Genomic DNA, 20,643 nt, shown 5'->3' with positions numbered 1-20,643 from the left:
CGGCGAGTTTCCTCCATGGCCATACTCAATTGACCTTTTGAGGTCAGATCTGTTTCCCCAACATATAGATCTGACCTTCTAGCACCCAATAGTCACATAAAGGTCTAGACTTTATACACATGCAACACACATATAGCTCTATATGGTGAAATAGCTCTAAAAATGGCATCCTAGATTCATAACTCCAATGGAACTGCATAAAGCTGGAAAATTGGGACTCTCTGGACCTCTTAAGGTCCAGATCTAATACTTATTCCACATTGGGACCTCATATGCATCATATACTATCCAAGAAAGGGTAAAGAAAACCCTAGATTCAAGGATTCTTCACAAAACAGAAGAAAGGGTCGAATTACTACCTCATAATGGAGATCCCTGCTTGAATGTCCCAGAATGACATCCCCCTTTGGTCCTTCTAGCTGAATCCCTTCTCTTCCTTTGCAAAATCACACCAAAATACTTGATTTCATCATAAGAACTCTCCTTTGGCTCTAATGGCGTTTTAGGGTTTCTCACAGGAGATATGGGGCACATCCAAGGTCATAAGTTCCTTTAAATAGGCTCCAACCTCGAAACTTAGGGTTTTCTCTGCCCAACACCTACTCAGCGAGTCCATACTTGGACTCGTCGAGTCCTCTCATTAAATACCCGCAATCAACTCGACGTGACTCGGCGAGTCAGACTCTCGACTCGTCGAGTCCCTCCTAAATCCTCAAAATTTGAAACACAAACTAACATTCCTGAAATCCCGGATGTTACATTTAAGATATAAATTAAAAAAATTTAGGGTCTTTTCTAAAACTATAACTTAAACTGGAGGTATAAAATTATAATATTACATTTCGTTGTTAGATTGATTGACACACATATATTGACAGAATGATCAGACCTTATCAACATGATCATTGAACAATATATTGGCACACATAATGGAACCCTGATTGGCACACATGAATTTTTATTTGAATGTGTTAATAAATATCTTGAATGGATAATAATGTAAAATACAGTTGTAATTGTCTATTTATAATAACATTGTAAAATGCATAAGGTGTAAGTGGTTGTTATATTATAAATGTAAGTGAGTTAATAGAACTTTATAAAACATGACGATTATTATTAGTTCACTAGTTTACGTAGGAGTTTGATAGAAATTTATAGTAGTTTTTTTGCAATCAGTCAAAATCATGATCACTTTTATACGATTTATTTGTGCCAATAAGAAGACTTGTCATAATTTTATGTATAAATATACATGTTTTTTATAATAATAATAATAATAATAATAATAATAATAATAATAGAAAACATTAAAATGTTTAAATAATATATAAAACTTTAAAAAGAAGAAGGGCTAAATTATGAATTTTGTCTATAAAGTCTAGATGAAAATTTGACAAATGAAGAGTAAAAGTGACTGATTGAGTTACTGTACATGTACAATTCAATGCCAATACACGAAAAATTCGTGTATCTATAGACTCTATATCCCAATAATTAACCTTGGCTATATTTTCCGCATTATCTTTCTTCTTCTTCAACGTTTTTTTTCTCCTTTTCTTTGTCAACCTTCTCAGTTTTTGAAGTTTTTTTTTGTTTCTGCAAAATTTGAATATAAACCAAAAGAACTGAATTTTTTTTTAATAATTAACACATTTATTGCATTATTTCACATGAAAAAAGAAAGCAACAAGTTTATTGTTGTTGAATATCTTGTATATGAGTCGACTTTGTTGCGCCTTTTCTTATTTATTTAATGAATACGTATGAGACCCATATATTATATGGGTGTATTTAAAAGAAAAAACTAAATATAAAATTCTAAAATTTTGAGAAATTTGAATTTATAAGAAAAATGAGAAAAATATTGAATTATAAAAATTAAAGTGTTTTTTTTTTCTAAATTTAAACAAATAATTTAGATAAATAAATAAAAGAAATTAATGAAAAGTTCATTAAAGAAATTAATATTCATTTATTATTATATTTAAATATTATGTGGAATTAATAAAATAGAAAAACCATAAAATGACATGTGAAATAAAAATTAATTCAAAATAACCATAAAATGATATTTGGCAAATTGAATAAAGTGTGACAAATAACAAAAAAACATTCATTTATTAGAGTAGATTTCCATCAAATATATTTCGGTGTATGTCACACCCCCAAACCGGACGACGGAAACGTCCGAGGGCTCGCTTGACTTAAATTGAAATATCATCACAATGAATATACATGAAACATAACATAAACATCACCATGCATTAATACATTACAACTGATCTTGTTCACATCAAATACATTGTCTAAATATTACATATCCATAGCATAAATTGTTTGAGAGTTTTCAAAACATAACATCCTAACAGACTTGGTATTGTTCTTTAGCTTATCTGTTACATGAGAATACAAGTTATTTTGAAAACGTCAACATATAGAATGTTGGTAAGTTCATAAGCAGGTTTGATATGAAAATGTTTTGTGTAGTTTATAAAACCTTGAAAATCCGATATTTTCTGAAACGGCAATTGTTTACACAAAAAGTGTGATGATCCATAGGTATATGCATGAATGATTTCAAAACGTGTATAAATGAGAAGCTTTGCATTATAGTTATTGAAAGTACAAGTGAATAATGTTGATTTCCCTGAAAACCCGATGTTTTCCGATAAAATAGTATGATCGTTTTGTATTATTGTATCGTCACATCGAATGAATATGATTTCCCTTGATTACTTAGATGATATTGGATTTATATGTGAGTCGTTATAACCATGCATGATAATGACTAGTTCATCTATCTTGGCATTCTAGCGAACGCCGAAATTGATTTTAAGATTTTGTCACCCTAGACTGGCCGAGTCTAACTGTAGCGAACAACTTAGGTGTGGGGGAGTCACCCCCGTATAGATCTATACACAAACTCTCGCTCTCCCTCCAGGAGACTTTGATTATAACTACAGACTACGACTGACAGTTATTGGTGTTGCCCGTTATTACTCACTTAAACCAAATGAATTTGATTAACCTTGATTAACGACCTGATTTTTGTTTACTTGATTAGAAGGTAAGCCTAACAGACGAGGAGAAGAGGACCACGAGGTCCTATTAATCATGTATCTTATTTAAGGCTGTCGAGTATATGAAGGGCGCATTGACCTATTTCGCATATGATTTATTTGGACCTTACTAGCAATGTTAATGGGCTACTGAGGCCCAATAGCAAGTAAAAGTCATTGAGGGTCCCTTAAGCATGTAATTGGGTCACAAGAGGCCTAATAAACATGTATTATTTATGTTAGGCCCAAAAGTCATGTTAATGGGTCACGAGGGCCAAATAAGCATGATTAGAATCTTTCAAGCCCAAAAATTAGAATGTTTACTTGTTTTGTATAGTGTAAATGTCGGGAATTCTGTTTGAACAATTGTTGAACCGGAAAGGTACAAAGTTTGTCGATTGTTTTATAACGATATTTAGATTTATCAAAATATATGTATATTTTTCATTCTAAATTCATAAGTTATAATTTGGTATTTTTGACCCTAATATCTTAATAATAAAATAATTGATTCAAAAATATTGGTTTGACCTATTCAGCTATTCTTTAATAAAAATGACAATTTTTGTTCTTTTTTAAAAAAATGACATTTTAGGTCCCTAAACTATTTTTCTTGACATGTTGGCCCAAAGAATTATTTAAATGATATTTTCAGCCCAATGTTTACTTTTTGGCAGTTTCAGCTCCTTTAGTAAAAGATAATCCAAACTTTTCGCAACTTTTACAAATTTGACCCAAAATCTAAAAACTTTACATTTTTAATCACTTTTGGCAAATAAGGTCATTTTAACTCCTGAAATAGATTTTTTTACTTTTCTACCCACTATTTTGAGAGATTTACCATTTTAGCCCCCTTAAAACCATATTTTTCGCAAATTTGGGTCTATGGGCCGAAAAGCCCAAAATTTTAGCCCATTAGGCTAAAATTTACATTTTTAGTCCCTTTAAAAAGCATGGTGCTTATAAAAATTTCTATTTTGACTGTTTTGACCTTTTTGATCATTGTAAAAACCGTAAATGACAACTTTTTCCCCAACTTTTGTTTATTTGACAAAAATAGTCCAATAATGAGTTTTATGTTGTAACATGCTTATTATAAACCTTATATGGTAGTTTTTCTTAACTTGGTAAGTGTAATACATCCTAGATCACATATTTTTCCTTCTTGAACTATAGATCTCGAAATATCTTTTATTTTTGGCACATCTTTACCACATAAACACAAGAAATCACACATTACATACAAATACACATAGATCTACACATTTTACTTGTATTCTCACCCATAAAACATGTGAAAACCGAAAATAGAGGGGTATGAACTCACCTTTGGTTTGTGGGTTCGGTTTTGGAGAACGAAATGGAAGAGTTTGGTCCTAGCAACTTCCTTGAGTAGATCTCGAACTCAAGAAGATTTATAAGAGTATAACACCAAAAACTTTGTGTAAAGGCATGAACTAACAAGAGAGTGAAGTTATGAAGCTTGGATGTGTAAAGACTTACCAAATATTGAGAACACTTGATGAAGACTCTTGAATCCAAGCCAATTTTTCGAGAACTCCTTGAAGGAAGGAAGGAGATGACCATAGAGAAAAATGGAGAGAATTTTGTGTAGTGTGTGTGTGTGTTGTGTGTCTTCGGCCGAAACAAGAAGAGAAGAGGGGAGAAGAGAGAGAGGTGAAGGGATGGATGCATGGAGATATGTGAAATTGCATGGAAGTCCAATATGTAATAAGGAGGTGGCTAACCCTCCTTAATTCCCTTAATTTCTACCTTTTTTTCCACTTGGGCCGAGAGAGGATAAAGGAAAAGAATGGTTTGGGCCTTTTGTGCTTGAGTCCACAATTGGGCCCAATTTGGTGGTTTTCGGCCCATTGGGCCTTTAGAGTAGTTCACAGCCCAATTCTTGCACAAAAGAATGGATTTGAGTCCTTTAAGGCTAATTGGATTTGTTATGGCCCAATAAGGCCCATTAAAGATAAAGTAGTCCATTTTAGGTTTATAAGGCCCAAAAAGGTTAAGTCTCATGAGAGTGGGTCCAATAAGAGCCCATTTACGAGTTCTAAGCCCAAACTAGTCAAATTGGAAGTTTATTGGTCCATTAGGCCCAATAAGAAAATCCTAGTCCATAATTGACTTAAGCCGAGATTTCTAGGGTTTCCAACCTTTTGTTGACTATTTGAGTGTTTGTATAGAGTGTTTGATGGAAATTTTGTTGTCATTGAATAAACATCATACATGCTTTCAAGTTTTAGTCACAGTGTTATCATTGTTTAATGTTTACAAAACATTAGAATTCCTAGTTGTGACAGTGTATCTTGGTAAATCTTTAAGAACAATATATTATTAAAACAAAACTACAAAAATGATCTTTATGAAATGTCGAAAATTAATATTGTGTTCCAAAAATATTTGGATTATCGCCAAAGGTCAAAAGTTTTTTTTGTAAATTTGTTTCAATTTACTTTAAACTTTTTTAAAATGCTAATTTTGCCCTTTGTATTTTCTTTTTCTGTTTATTTACATTACAAATCTCTCTCTCTCTCTCTCTCTCTCTCTCTCTCTCAACACTTGATGTCACAATTATCCACCACCACATGTCATCTACTAGACTTTACCACCAACTACCACCAGTCTCATTATCCACCAACCCCACCATCAACCACCAGTCTTGTTGAAAAAATAAGAACACCACCACTACCACCATCGCTAGTCACCACCACCACATTCAGTTTTCTAGATCAGAAGAATGCAAACACATTTTCTAGATCAAACCTCACCTTAATTAAACATTTATTTTAAATAAATACAAAAACAAATCAAACCTCATTTTAATTAACATTAACCTCCAAAACCCATTAAAATTAAAATTGAATTAATCAAAATCAACTTTCAAGAGCAGTAGAATGAAATTGCATCAACACAAGCATCAACAAGATCAACGCAGCCTCCCTCCTACGGCGACTGGTACTCTACATTTGACAACCCGAACCCAAAAATCATTTATGGATTCTCGACATTAGATAACCGTTTTACTACAAAAAAGCAGAAGTAATAAAGTGATTAAAGCGAACCTATTGAAACTCTTTTCAGTAGCTTCAATGGCTTCTTCGTAAGAGTACCATTGAGATCCAAGAAATAAGAATATGAGTGTGAAGATCATGAACTAGCTATGGAAGTGGGTTTAGCAAGAAAGCTTTGAAAATGAATGAAATTATGGTATTTATGGGTGACTTCAGCTCGATTTTCCAGATATACTAACTTTAGCTCTCCTCGACGGTGGCAATGTTAGGGTATGCTACAAACGATGGATATAAGGCCATCCAGTATACCTGCAACGAACATGCTCGTTGTTGACGTGGCCACGGACCACGACCGTACACACTATCCCGTCGGTCCGTGGTGGCTCATGGTCGTGGTGGCGAGCATGGAGGCGGACGACCTCAGTTTCTTCTTCACTCTCAGCATCTGCTTCTCTCTCTTCTCTCTTCTCTCTTCGTTCTTCTCTTCTGGTCGTTTTACCCACTCCGAAGTAGGTTCGTGGCTTTTGGTGGATAATCAGGAATCTCTCCACGACCGTTGTCGTGGAGAGTATTAGTGAAGGTCTAACAAAGGGTTTTCTATCTAACGGCGGGTGCTACCATTTCGCCACCCAAAAAACCACCACCCAAAAGCATCATTCTTAATTTCTTCAACCAAGCCATCTGTTCTTTGAAGATTTGGAGCACCACTACCTACCTTTTCCGATGTCGTTTATCAGAAAAAATGCCGCCGCCAAAAGACAAAAAAACGACGGTCATCTAGCACTAGGAGGGAGGACGGTGGATCCATAAAAACCCTAACACTGTGACAATGTCACCGCATGCTATGTTTGTCGGGTTACCATCTTCATTGAGATACAATGATGCTGAGAGAGATAAATAGATGGAGAGGTGGTGTTGCTCCAGCTAGCAATAAATATGTGGTGGTTGAAACCCTCTCCGCCGGGAACCCCTAATTGTTATCGGTAATGGTGGTGGCGATAGTTTCTTTTTATGAAAATTTAGAAAAGAGAGAGAGAGAAGTGTAGCGAGGTGTAGGGTAGTAATGCAGGTGGGGTGATTTTCTTTTTTAGTTATTCTAAAATAAATAAATAGAAAAAGTAAATTCAAAGGATAAAATGCATTTTAAAAAAGTTTAAAACAAATTATATATATATATATATATATATATATATATATATATATATATATATAGGTGAATAGGACATTCATGTGATTCGTTGAATTTTTTTTCTTTTTTTGTTTTCTTTTTATGCTTTTTGTTGTCCAAATTTTTTTCTACAGTGGATTACACATTCCCCTTAATGGACATCTTTGGTTATTGGTCTTCAACATGTGTTCTGCTTCCCACCGCTTGGCCGCCTCCTCTCAGTGATTCTAGATGCTTCCACTGCTTGCTTCCAACCGCCTCCTCTAATCGAGGTTTATTACCCCTTTGTTGTTGTGTGTCCACGGGGATAAAAAAGAGGGTGCCCGTCGATCCGCCCCAGACATGCCAGCGACGTAGTTGGACAATTGATATCAGCAATTCGGAGAAGAAAACGGCGACCCTGCCACTGGAGCCAAAGGACCACAAAACCCTCTTCACCAGGAGATGTTTCCCATCTTCACTGTCGCCAGCCTCCACCTGATTGCTTTATCACAGCAACAACAAATGCCTTTGCCGTAAACCTTTTCCATATAATATATTTACGGGGTGTTTGGATTAGATTTTTAGCTTATTGCTTATAGCTTATTTGTGGTGGGAATAAGCAATAAGCAATAAGCATGGGAAGGGATGCTTATTAAAATTAGCTTATTTAGCCTAATAAGTTGGATTTTATCCAAACACTCAAATTAGCTTATTGTGGGAATAAGCAATAAGCACCTCTTTTTTTCCTATCCAAAAACGCTGATACCATCCCCAAAACTAAACCCCGTCCTATCCCCCAAACTCAAAGGTTCATACAAAGACCATTCAGTGCTTAAACACCAAGCCGAAGAGTGGATATGGCGGCATTCCCCCTAAATTTCAAAGAAACAGCATCACCGCCTTCTTCTTCTCCTCCTCATTATCGTCTTATTCGAATTCCATCAACAATACCGAAGTTAACTTCCGTTCAAAATGGTTCTCGCCTTCTTCTTCGTCTTCTTCCAAAAGATCAGGAGTTGTTTTATACTGCACTTGTACTAGCAATTCAGATCAGATTCATTCGAACAAGGTAATTTCTTTTGCTTTTTTTTTTTGCTTAATCTAGATCAACAGCGTTATAATTAGGGTTCCATACTCATGAACCTCAATCCGAAGGAGACCTAATTCCGGAACTGTTAACGGGAATTCAAACACTTCATTCCAAGACGGAATCCAGTTGTCCTCAATCGCCTTTGTTCTCTTCATTTCTTAACTTCAAATTATTACTACAGACCAAATGCTAACAATCTACTGCTTTTTATGTAGCATTAATCTCATTAAAAAGTTACCAAATTTCAGGTTTGTTTTACCTATATGCCTTAAATTTATCTAACCTAATAAATGAAAATCAATTTTGCCAAATGTCATGTTCTTATTGATTTTGCCACATGTTATTTTCTAAAAGTTTTTGAATTATGTTTTTTCCACCTGTTATTTTCTTGTATTTCTCATTTTTTTTAATTTAAAATCCATATTTTAGTGAGATTTATATATGTAAAGTAGATCATTCTATTAAATTTGATAATAAATGTTCTACAATCTTTCAAATATCTTATATTATATGTTAAATTACTTACTTTATTTATTATACTTTTTGTATTTATATAAACTTATTATTTTAAAAAATATGTAATGCTTATAATTTTATATTAAACTTTTTTTTTCTAAACCCGTGTAATACATGGGTTTCACACCTAGTGTGTGTGTGTGTATATATATATATATATATATATATATATATATATATATATATATAATGTTAAGAGAAATTAAACTTTGTTTTTATAATATTATGAAATTAAATAATATTTAAAAGACAACTTATAGTATATTTTATAGAAAATTTCTTTGTTTTTCCAGATAGCTAAATAAAACTATTATATGATTATTCTGCCGATACAGAGAAGATACAGTAACAATAAGAATATAATAAGCAGAAATAATGATAATAACAACAAATATAAAACTTATAAATAATACTCCAATTATATGACAACAAATGTGAAAGCATAAAAAGGATTATAAGAAGAAAATCATTACCAATAGAAATATACTAAAAATAGGATAGTGCTATATAGTAGTTTTGAAGATATTTATGGGTCTCAAATTTCACTGCATTTGCTACATTTTTAACCCAAATTTACTCTCTTGGTTTCTAAGAATCTCATTTTAATCAAATATTTCGTTAATTTTGGTTAATATTGACCTAATTTATGATTCATTATGGAGTACTTTCTTTCTATTTTTATAAATCTATGAGGGTGGTGGTCAATTGGTAAATATTTGAGAGTTTTGGAGGTTTAGCACGAAGGTCAAAAGTAAGCATGAGTGTTGTATTTTTTTTTTTTTTTTTTTTTTTTTTTTTTTTTTTAAATCTGCAATTTATAGAAGTATAATGCTATACTAATAGCTAGCAGAAACAATAACACTTCTATTGGGCGTTAGTGACCATGAATTGTCTATATTCTGTTATACCTGTTGGAAAATTGACTAAAAGCAACTGATTGTTTACCCTAATTTGTGTCTTCCAACACTTCATGATCTCTTGCTTATAAAAGAATTACAGTTGCTTAAGGATCCTGTTTGTGTAACTACTATGGGTATTCTGTTTGATAACTGATACTAACATGATATTAGCACTATTAGGTTCATGTTTTTCTATAGGTGAATTTTGGGTTAAATTTCAGTATGCAATCAAGGTTTAAATGCTAGACAAATAAAATTATAGTTGTTATTATGCCTCTAAAGGATTCATTTTAAAACAATAGGTAATGGTATGTTTTACCTAAACCATTTACATCAGTCTTTTTAAAGAAGTTTTATGCATAGAGATTTAGGGTTAGGAAATAAAGTAGGATGTTAATAATTGGATCAATTATCCGTGATAAAGTTGGTACTAATGTTATATGTAACCTTTGTAATTCAATAAAATCTTTCTGTTATTTCCAATTCTTTGGCATGCAACCCCATAACGTGGGTTTCTTCCATAGTTTAAACTAACTTGAAACATAATGAAAAAACATTCCAAACATTTTGGACAAAAATAGCAACTTTCCATATACCATGGGACCTTTTATGCAATTTTGTCCATTATTAAATAGTTGAATCATAAGCATACTCTACACAGAGTAACAACTAGATTATGTTATTTCTTCGAATTCATAATCTGAGTCGATATAACATGGTGGATATAAAAAAAACAAATAAAAATAATATGGACTTAGAAATTGATAATGGCAAGAAAACTAACAATCTGATGAGGATATTATGTGACATTCATATTTGGATGCATTAAAACAAATGAATTTCAAGATAGAAGAAGATTCACATTGCGAATTAAAAATAAGTATTTTTCTTTTTATGAAGCACATTTACCTTGTGAATGTATTAATATAACGGTAAACATATTCACAAGTATGTAATTTTATATATGAAAAAACAATGTGAATATAGTAAATTTAAATATCAATATAATTGGAAAAATAAATACACTGCTGGAACAAAATACATTTGCGTCTTACATTGATTCACTTTGGCAATAGCAAAAATATCATAATCAAGTTGGAATGTAATTTGCCACTGTAGTGAGCAAATTTTGATATAGCCTTCAGTGGCCTTGGCAAGATTTTATTTTAGGATATGTCAAATAATTTATAAAATATGAATGGTAGTAAAATACATCAAATGGTAACAAAATAACAAAATATAATAATATATGCAGCAAAATCTATTCTTTTCCTATAAAATTTGAAATTTTTAATGGGCAGACTATATAGCAATTCACGTCCCTAGTATTTTGTAGTTAACAAAAAATTATATATATATATATATATATATATATATATATATATATATATATATATATATATATATATATATAGGGCTAGATTATAATGTGGATGGACAACTATTGTGCGGACGTTTGGATAATGCTATTTTATGAGTATTACTAAGAGAATATGTTGTTTAGTAATGTGAATAGGTTCAATCTCATAGAAATATTGTTATTTTAATGGATTCTCACTAATTCTAATTCATTTTTGTTCTCATTCATCGTTTTTCATTTATTTTTATTCTTAAAGAATACGACTCAATAAAAATCATGATAATATTTTGACAGAATGAGAATAATTAAAAAAAAAAGTCTATAATAATCTTATAGACGATTTAATTAATGAAAATGCGTAACAATTACAATAATTATATAAGATCGAATGTATTCATATTATCAAATAACATATTTTCTTTGTCATTCTCACATAATAGCATTGTGCAGATGTCCGCACAATAGATGTCAATCCACATTTGAACCTATATATATATATATATATATATATATATATATATACACACACACGTACTAGGTTATAGCTCGTGGAAACCACGATTACTGAAAAAAAAATTTTTAGGAAAAACTCATAATTATCAAGCATCTATTTTTAATAAATTATTAATTAAGAAATTTACTTTTTTTTATTTATGTAAAATTATAATCGTTAATTCAAATAAATATATGAAATTATTTATTAAAATATATTAGACAATTTTTATTAATATAGAATTATAATCGTTGACTCATTGTTGTTTAGCAACAGTATAATCCAAGTTGGTTTTCTAAATATATAAAAAGAAATAATTTGAATTAAAAATAATAAAGAATCTGTAAATTTAAACACAATCCATATTTATATTTAGGGTATGTTTGGGTTAGCTTTTTTATGTCAAAAATGATTTTTAAGAAACATGCTTATTAGCTTATGACTTTTATAAAAAGCTGGTTTTAAAAAGTGTTTGGATGGGAAAAACTGTTTTTTCAGGAATAAAATGGTTAAAAAACTAAAAAATTAGAATTTTTTAGCTTTTTGAAAACTTTAGTTTTTCACATCCAAAAAGCTGTTTTAAAAAGTGCTTTTTAAATAAACAAACACTTTTTTAGCTTATTAGCTTTTTAAAAAGCTAATAAGCTAAAAAAGTTTTTGTCTAAAAAAGCTAATAAGCTTTTTTTAAAAGCTATCCCAAACACCCACTTAATGATTAATTTAGATATTCATAAATAATTAGTGGGAGAGGGAAATAATAACAATTCAATTTTAGACGGTTCAATAAATATTTTACATATCAAATTTATGTTTCAAAATGTTTTTTAAGTTACGAAATTTCATTCGAATTTGTGTGGGAAATATGATCCGTTTGAAAGTATGTAAATATTTTTATAATCAATCATGTAAAAGATATAAAAAAAAAACCTAAATGGTTTTTTAAAATTAGGTTAAAATACTAAATTAAAATAAATTAATAATGTTAATTATTCAAATATATATAATAATATGAACGGTAACTTACACTATTTGTCTTCTGGTTTTAAGTAACTATTAAAAAATTTATAAGTCGAATCATCCCTATACTTATAAGTCCTTATACTTTTTTATAAGTCGAATCGTCTTTACACACACACACACACACACACACACACACATATATATATATATATATATATATATATATATATATATATAAAAGGAAAAGTGAATATACCCTTAAATGTATATAAGCCTAGGTACTCAAACTCACCGTACTACGTCGTTTTGTATCATATAATACATTCTAATTGTCAAATGTTCATATAATTTAACTTCTAACTTGATTTACTTCCAATATTTTACAATTTACACATTTATCTTCCTCTTGCATAATTTTCATTTTCAACAAAAATATATATAGCCTAGTAGGTGTTCGGTAAAAATATGTGGTCTAAGGGAATGATAATAGTGAAATTTCGAATATCTTGAAAGCAAATCAAGGTAGGTTTGAAGTTTAACAATATTATAATGAATATATCAAACAAAACGACGTATTGTGGTGTGTTTGGGTACGTAAGCTTATATACCCTTAAGGGTATATTCACTTTTCCATATATATATATATATATATATATATATATATATATATATATATATGGGTAAAGTGAATATACCTAACAACCTTATATAAGCTTAGGTACCTAACTCCATAATACTACATCGGTTTGTATCATATTTACATTGTAATTGCCTAATGTTCTTAAACTTCAACCCCATAGCTTGATTACTTCAAAAATCTTTGGACTTTCACCAATATCTTTCTTTTACATCACGTCTTTCTATCGAATACCACCTGATGGGCTTCATATCCTACCGCTACAAATGAAAGGATGTAGGAGAAATATAATGATGAATATCCAAAATTTTTTGAAGTAAATCAAGTTTAGGGATGAAGTTTAAGAACCTTGGATGATTGCAATGGAAATTTAATGCAAAATGACGTAGTTTGATGAGGTTAGGTACCTAAGCTTATATAAGGTTGTTAGGTATATTCACTTTACCCTATATATGTATATATATATATATATATATATATATATATATATATATATATATATATATATATATATATATATATGAGATTTTGATCCCTAATCAATATAAAAGACTAATTTACCATTAAAATTTAGTCATTTATCATTTTATTAATTTATCAAATCTACCATAATAAATAAGAATGATTTTGCCACATGTCCTTATCTCATTCAATTTGCCACATGTCATTTTGTCATAATTTAGAGATATATTTATTTTCCACTTGTCATTTATTTCATTTTCCATAATATATTATTAATTAGTTTCCATAAATTAAACCTACCATAATGATATTAATTTTAAATTTTAAATTTTAAATTTAAATTTAAATTTCAAATAAATTTACAGTTTAAACTTTTGTGTTTAACATTTTTAATAATTAACCTGTTTAGTATATGGGTCTGATAACTAAACAATAATTTTAATTTATTTATTTTTTGCATGCTTTTTTTCTCATAATTTTTTTTTATTTTAAATTTCAAATTTAAATAAACTTCTCTTTTAATCGTTTCTATTTAACATTTTGTTTTAATCAACCCGTATAATATACGGGTTCACAACTTGTATATATATAAAAATAACAAACATTTAAAGTCTAAATATAATGGTGATAAACTGATAATATATTGATAATATATGTGTACACATGATAAAAACCCAATATCTAAGTAAATATATCATATATTTATTGATTTATCAAATCCCCCTTCTTGGTATTGAGTATTGACAGAAGAAATTCGAAGCATCCTTACATTTCGGCGGTGAAAACCTGTCGTCAGTCTACTTTCCAGCAACAACGACCAACCTTCCTTCATCTACATTTTTTTATGGAAAGCTGCATCTCCACCTTCCGATTAAATATCAAAAGCAGAGGCCTCCATCGATCACATATCAAGTACATTCAGTTAGGTCCCTTTTCCACATCTCCCTCGAGTACACATCAAATTTCAAACTTTATAGTGGAAGAAATATGGGTTTCATCTTTGTCGATCACACGAATTATAAATGATGCAATCGGCCATTCCATATATCGACCGAAGAAAGAGACGTAAGCCAGAAATTAAAGGTAAGATTCAACCTAAAATTGGGTCTCTTCTTCCCGTGTCAACTTTATCTCAAGCATAGTAAGTTTGTTTTGTGATTTGTTTAGATGTCTTCAACGACTGATGCAATTATTACATATGTAATCTTCAACATTAAAAAAAAATTATGATTTCAAGTTTGATCTAATTATGTCAAACTATCAGTAATGTAAAATCAATATCCATATAATTCATCACAAATTTTACTGTTTTTATTTACATAATATGCCAACTTGTTATAATGTTAAAGTATATGTTATACACACAGGCTCCAAATACAAGACTCTATTTTCTTCTTCATTTGGACTTTTGAAGCATTGTTATTTTGAACAACAGAAGTAACAATGGAACTAAAATGACATTTCAGTTTAAAATCAATTAATCAAATGAACAGAAGGGTCTTCAAGAAACATACACCAATCCACATTATCCCACATAAAAGCCCTTAACTGAAAGTACCATTTTTAACAACCTATTTTAATTTTTGGGGGAAGTTGGTGTAGTGAGAAGAACATAAGGGTAATTTTGTAAAATGGATATTAACTAAAGGATTTTTGGTGAAGATAAAATGAAAGGTCTTTGATGAAGGAAAAGAAGGTTAATTCTATAAATTTGGTACAAACATCGAAGCATACTTAAAGGGGTAATGTGGTAATTTCAGTTAAATGTGAAGTAGGATGCTATAAATCAATTTTTTTGTCATTATGATGTTGTTGGGAAGTCTTCAATCCTTTGTTAGGCTTATAGTTCGATGTGGTAAGGATGTCTTTAACCAACACTCAGTTCATACTTACACTCACAGAAGATGGTGGCATGAAGATTTTTTATTTACTTTTATAGATTTGAGCTCTAATAATTTGAAACTTCCTTTTTTTTTCATACCACAGAACTAACAACAATCACTAAATGAGGATATAACATCACATACACGGAGATTCACTGACAGAAAATAACAGCAGTGACAGGGGTAAATCAGGTAATCACATTTGAAAATTCATTATTCAATTTTCCAAAAAAACAGTATGACAGTAACATAATCTTGATTGATATTTCTAAACTTTCATCCTTATAAATTGAAGTTTACAGAACATGTAGTTTGTAGGGATATGATTATCTTGAGACCTCAATTATGATTTTCCAACTTATAGTGGGTGGTTATAATCTAGTGGCCAACTTCTTTTCAAAATATCGAATTATAATCTACTGTTTAGAGTAAAAAACGTTAACAGGTAAAAAAATGGGGAAAAACTGATAAAACTTGGTTGCTATTCCTCGAAATGGTTAACATTTTAATAAGAAAAAATTCAAGAGTGAAAACTGTGTTGAAATCGATTAAGATTGTGAATGAAAAAAGAACATCTAAAAGGTAAAGAACAATGTACTCTTGCTAATCTTATGATGAATTTTTGCCTTCTGAAATCGTATTGAAACAGGAACGTAAACAGTATGTGACAACCGGCAATATTCTGGTCAAGTCAAAGTCAAGTGAAGGTCAACAAGTCAATCTGGTCAACTCAACTAGTGCTTATATGTTAAGGATTTCTTTATGTTACTAATGTACAACTACAAATCCTAATGCAAAGTAACACTTGGAAGTTCCAAAATATTCAAAATTTAAAACGCTAATCTGATTTAGGGAAGTAACAGCTCTATAAAATACTAATAAGTATCCTTCGGGGGTGTATAGCACTCAAAATGGGATGTAACTAAGTCTAAAGTCCTTGCTCTGCGAAAAAAAAAACATTAATAAAGGCTCTCGATAAAGTCTCTCTCAATCTCTCCCATTGTATCTCTCTCTCCCCCGAATCTCTCCAAGTATGTGAAATCTCTCCCAAATCTCTCCAAGTATGTGAAATCTCTCCCAAATCTCTCCAAGTAAGTCGAATCTCTCTCAAATCTTCCTAGGTAGTCTTTCCTTAGTCAAATTACAACTCGAACTGAAAGGAGTAAAGCTTGAAAGAACCAACCTAGGGGAAACTCTTTAATCAGCTTCGGACCCCCCCCCCCCCCCCCCCCCCCCCCCGCGGGAATTCTAAGAATGACTCTGGAAGTGAGGAACTCCAGAAAGGCCTGGTACCGGACTATCTCGCATCTCGGACTGCATGACTTCGTACAATCTCGCATGCCCCGGAAAAGGAGTGGCTCCGAAAGATCTCACTTAAGGTCGCTCCGGATTTTCCCTACCGGCTTCGCGCCTCAGGTCCAGACTTTTGGATTTCGCCTGTTGACTCTGGAACTGAAGAGAGCACTCAGGAATTTTGAGATTTGTCTCCGGAGCTCCACTGTATGGCTTTGAAAATTCACCCTTGCTCTGGAAGTTAGAATGGGACTCCGGAATTCGCTTCTTGACTCCAAATTTTTGTCACTTTCGGACCTTTTTATCATTTTAAGACATTTTGACGTCGGGAATCACACCAAACTCATATTTTTCATATCTTAGACCCCTTAAACCACTATTTTATACAAAAATTAATTATTTTAAACATATTTATATAAAATAATACCCAAGATTTTTAAGGAGATTCTAAGGAAATAAAGGGGTTTAACTTTATGATGTGATAAAAATCTCTCATTTCCCATGCAAATCTCAGTAAAACACACAGTACCCCATAGAAAATAAGCTTTACCCACCAGTCCTCCATGCAAATGTCAAGTCACCCCCCTTATCCTCCCATTTAGATACGTGAACCCTTCCTCCCCAAGTTCCACTTCCCATTTTCACTTCCAGAAAGCTCCTAAGGGTGCTCTCCACTTACTCAAGCTTCAAGTCTCATCTTCTTCAAAGAAAATTTCCAGATTCCTTGTTGTAAGTATTTTATCTTTTTTGAATAATAATTCTTCACATTATTCCTAAGATTTCATCATATTTACACATAAATATTTTCCTAGAATATTCTAAGAGTTCATAGGATCTTCCAAGTTTCAGAGCTTGAAACTTCTTCACATCCCTTCAAATCACCCAACAAGCTAACCAATGTGAGCTTCATATCCCACCCTTTTCAAAGATTTTATTGTTTTTAGGGGGAGAGTACAAGTCAACACTTGTTCTAGATTTCTTGAATAATTGCATGTGAACGTATGTTTGGTATGTGTGTTGAAATGTTATTATTTTAGTTTAACTTCCCATGAATGTTAAACTTCAAATATCTGGAAGTATAAAATAATATTTTAGTCACCTCATAAAGAATACTAGTTTACAAAAGAGCCTCCCAAGTTTTTGGGTATGTCCAGCATGCTCCCTTTATCCATGTCTTCATATCTAGAAATAAAAAGGTGTTGAAATAGACCTTGAAATGTTAACATTATTTCTAGAACTTTCGAAAAGTGGAGATTTGTGTCCTATTAAGGACTATTTGCAAACTATCAGGAATTATATATAAATATTTGATATAAATGATTTCACCAAGAAAATATACAAATAAGCTTGTATAACAGAAAAATATGGATGTCATAAAACTACTGTTATATACTCACACAAGTCAAAGTTGTATACAAATCATAACTGCGCATTTTTTTGACAAATTGAGTCATACTTAGCATTTTATAAAGAAAAAGGGCTGTTTGTCGGCATAGATAATATTTGGGTCATTTTGATAAATATTCAAAGTGGATTGATTCCAACAAATAAAACGAACGAAACAAAATATCTAGTTACGACTACAACTATTATTTTTTATTTAGTAAATAATGGTTTTCACGATATGCTCAAAGATCGGTTAGTATTCTAGTCAGACAAATCTTCACAGTACATATATTAATACAATATAGTACGCTTTAAGTCCTGTAAGAGTTATAACCAGAGTCTCCTGGTGGGAGAGCGGGAGTTTGTATATAGATCTATATGGGATTGACACGCCGCACCTTCGCTGTTCGCTACAGCTAGACCGTCCAATCTAGGGTGACAAATGATTTAAACAAAACCGACGCCTGAAGAACATCATAACAGGCACTCCATCACATCAGTATGGTTATAACGACTCACTAAAATATATCAGAAATGTGCTATACGGAACTCACTTTCGTCTTACAATCAACTATGTTTTGATTACCTCAACGAAACCTTTTCCACACGAGTGTTATACGTTTGTTAAAACTACTATAGTTTTATTTACATCAGAAAATATAGGATTTTCTAGAGGAAAACGATTTCATACGATTTCGAAACGATGAACTAAGGGACACATGCAACTGTACTCGATTTGAAACAAGAGTTACAACTATTTTGATAAAAAAATTGGATTTTTTGGATTTCTAAACTATCATCAAATTTTTATACGCAAATTTTTATGAACTCACCAACATATTTTATGTTCACGCTTTTCAAATGACTTGTATTCTCAAAAAATCAATAAGCAGGTTATGGATCGCGGTCTCAGGAATAGTTGGCTGTATTTTGGAATTTGCTTACTCATGTCTCTTTTGTGTAAATTTGAGAACATAAACATGATGTAAAATAATTTAAGATTGCTATATTGATGTATGATGTTTGGAATTGCTATGTTTCAATTATATACAATTACTATGATACAACACAATGACGTCACCCGCCTCCGAACGTTTCCGCGATTCTGGTCCGGGGGTGTGACACTATAGATAGATATAGATAGAGTTAACAAATATTATCTTCCAGATTTTTTGCAGATATGTATGGTATAATTGGAATTTGAATTTTAAATTTCATGATTTATTGATTTACAGTATTTTGTTTCCTGATTTTTTCGAATGCAAGGGAAAAATGGGAACTTCACTTACAAGTTTTGAGCGGGAACGATGAAGGGGAAGGTGTTATTGGAATGACATGTGGCGAGTTTAGTATTGTTATATTAGAAGAGTGTGTGTGTGTGTATATATATATATAACCTCGATTAATGTGGGTGAGCCAATGCCACTCTTGTACTAATTGTAAGGGTTGTTTTGTTATAATTAGTCGAAGCATACTTTGTACTCTTCGTATGAATTGTAATGTATTTTACTAGGGATATTTTGTTCGAAGCTTAATTGTTAATGCCTTAGTATATTTTTTGTATGCTTTGTGTATCCTATAAATAGGATCATTTACTAGAGTTAAATAACGTGAATATCATTGTCTATTTTTCTCTGTAAACACTTAAAGCGTAATAGAGCTGAAGCGAAATCTTATTTACATCTTGTGTTCAATTACTCATTCATTCTTCAATATCAACTCTAATTAATTTCATACTTGATTCATTGATTCATCAATTGGTATCAAAGCAAGAATCATCTCTGTTATCTGATTTTCAATTGTTCAAAAAGTTTTTGAATCAACTTTTTGGTTCAAAAGTTTCCGCACTTTTTGAAATTGAAAATTTCTCTTAGATCTAAGATTATGCTTTGATTCTGCATTTGGATTGTTGAATCGAGTGATTTACTGAAATTTCTGAATCGTTTCAGATAATCGTTTTTCAAATTCTCGTGGTTAATTCAAATATCACAAAAAACTTCATCTGTTCATCAATGGCGAATTTCAATATCAATTCAATGACTTCGTTTTCTCATCTGCTTGGATCATCAACCAAAATTCCTATGTTAATTCCTGAATACTATGATCAGTGGGCTGATCATATGCAGGATTATCTTAACGGGATTGATGAAGAGTTATGGACTTGTATCAATGGATCAGTTCAGCCTCCAGTAAATGTTCAACCTTTAGGTTCGTCTGGAACTACTTCTGCTGTTGGAGATCAACAAACAAGACTGAAGAACGATGAAAAGACATGCATGAGAGAGTTGAGAGGTGCTTTGCCACCTGTTGTTTACAACTACATTCGTGGTTGTAAAACTGCTAAGGAGATTTGGAACACTCTCAGAGAAAAGTATCAAGGAAGTGTAAAGACAAAGATCAATTATGTAAAGCAGTGTTTGGTTGAATTG

At 31.4% G+C, this 20,643-nt stretch overlaps 1 long non-coding RNA gene across 2 annotated transcripts; it reads left to right on the top strand.

The window, feature by feature from the left end:
* The first annotated feature begins 8,008 nt into the window (after positions 1 to 8,008).
* Positions 8,009 to 16,687, top strand: LOC145071120 (uncharacterized). Of its 2 annotated transcripts, none has more exons than XR_013690259.1 (4): positions 8,009 to 8,304; positions 14,400 to 14,735; positions 15,639 to 15,727; positions 16,185 to 16,685. It is a non-coding gene; the product is annotated as an uncharacterized LOC145071120 (long non-coding RNA). The 2 variants fall into 2 exon arrangements; XR_013690260.1 differs by lacking the exon at positions 8,009 to 8,304 and adding an exon at positions 8,311 to 8,573 and having other exon boundaries at positions 16,185 to 16,687.
* Positions 16,688 to 20,643: the final 3,956 nt, after the last annotated feature.

This window comes from Lactuca serriola, chromosome 8, assembly GCF_051521515.1.
Source record: "Lactuca serriola cultivar US96UC23 chromosome 8, Lser_US96UC23_V15, whole genome shotgun sequence".
NCBI lineage: Eukaryota > Viridiplantae > Streptophyta > Magnoliopsida > Asterales > Asteraceae > Lactuca > Lactuca serriola.
The sequence above is the reverse complement of the archived record's forward strand: the minus strand, read 5'-3'. Positions and strand labels throughout refer to the sequence as shown.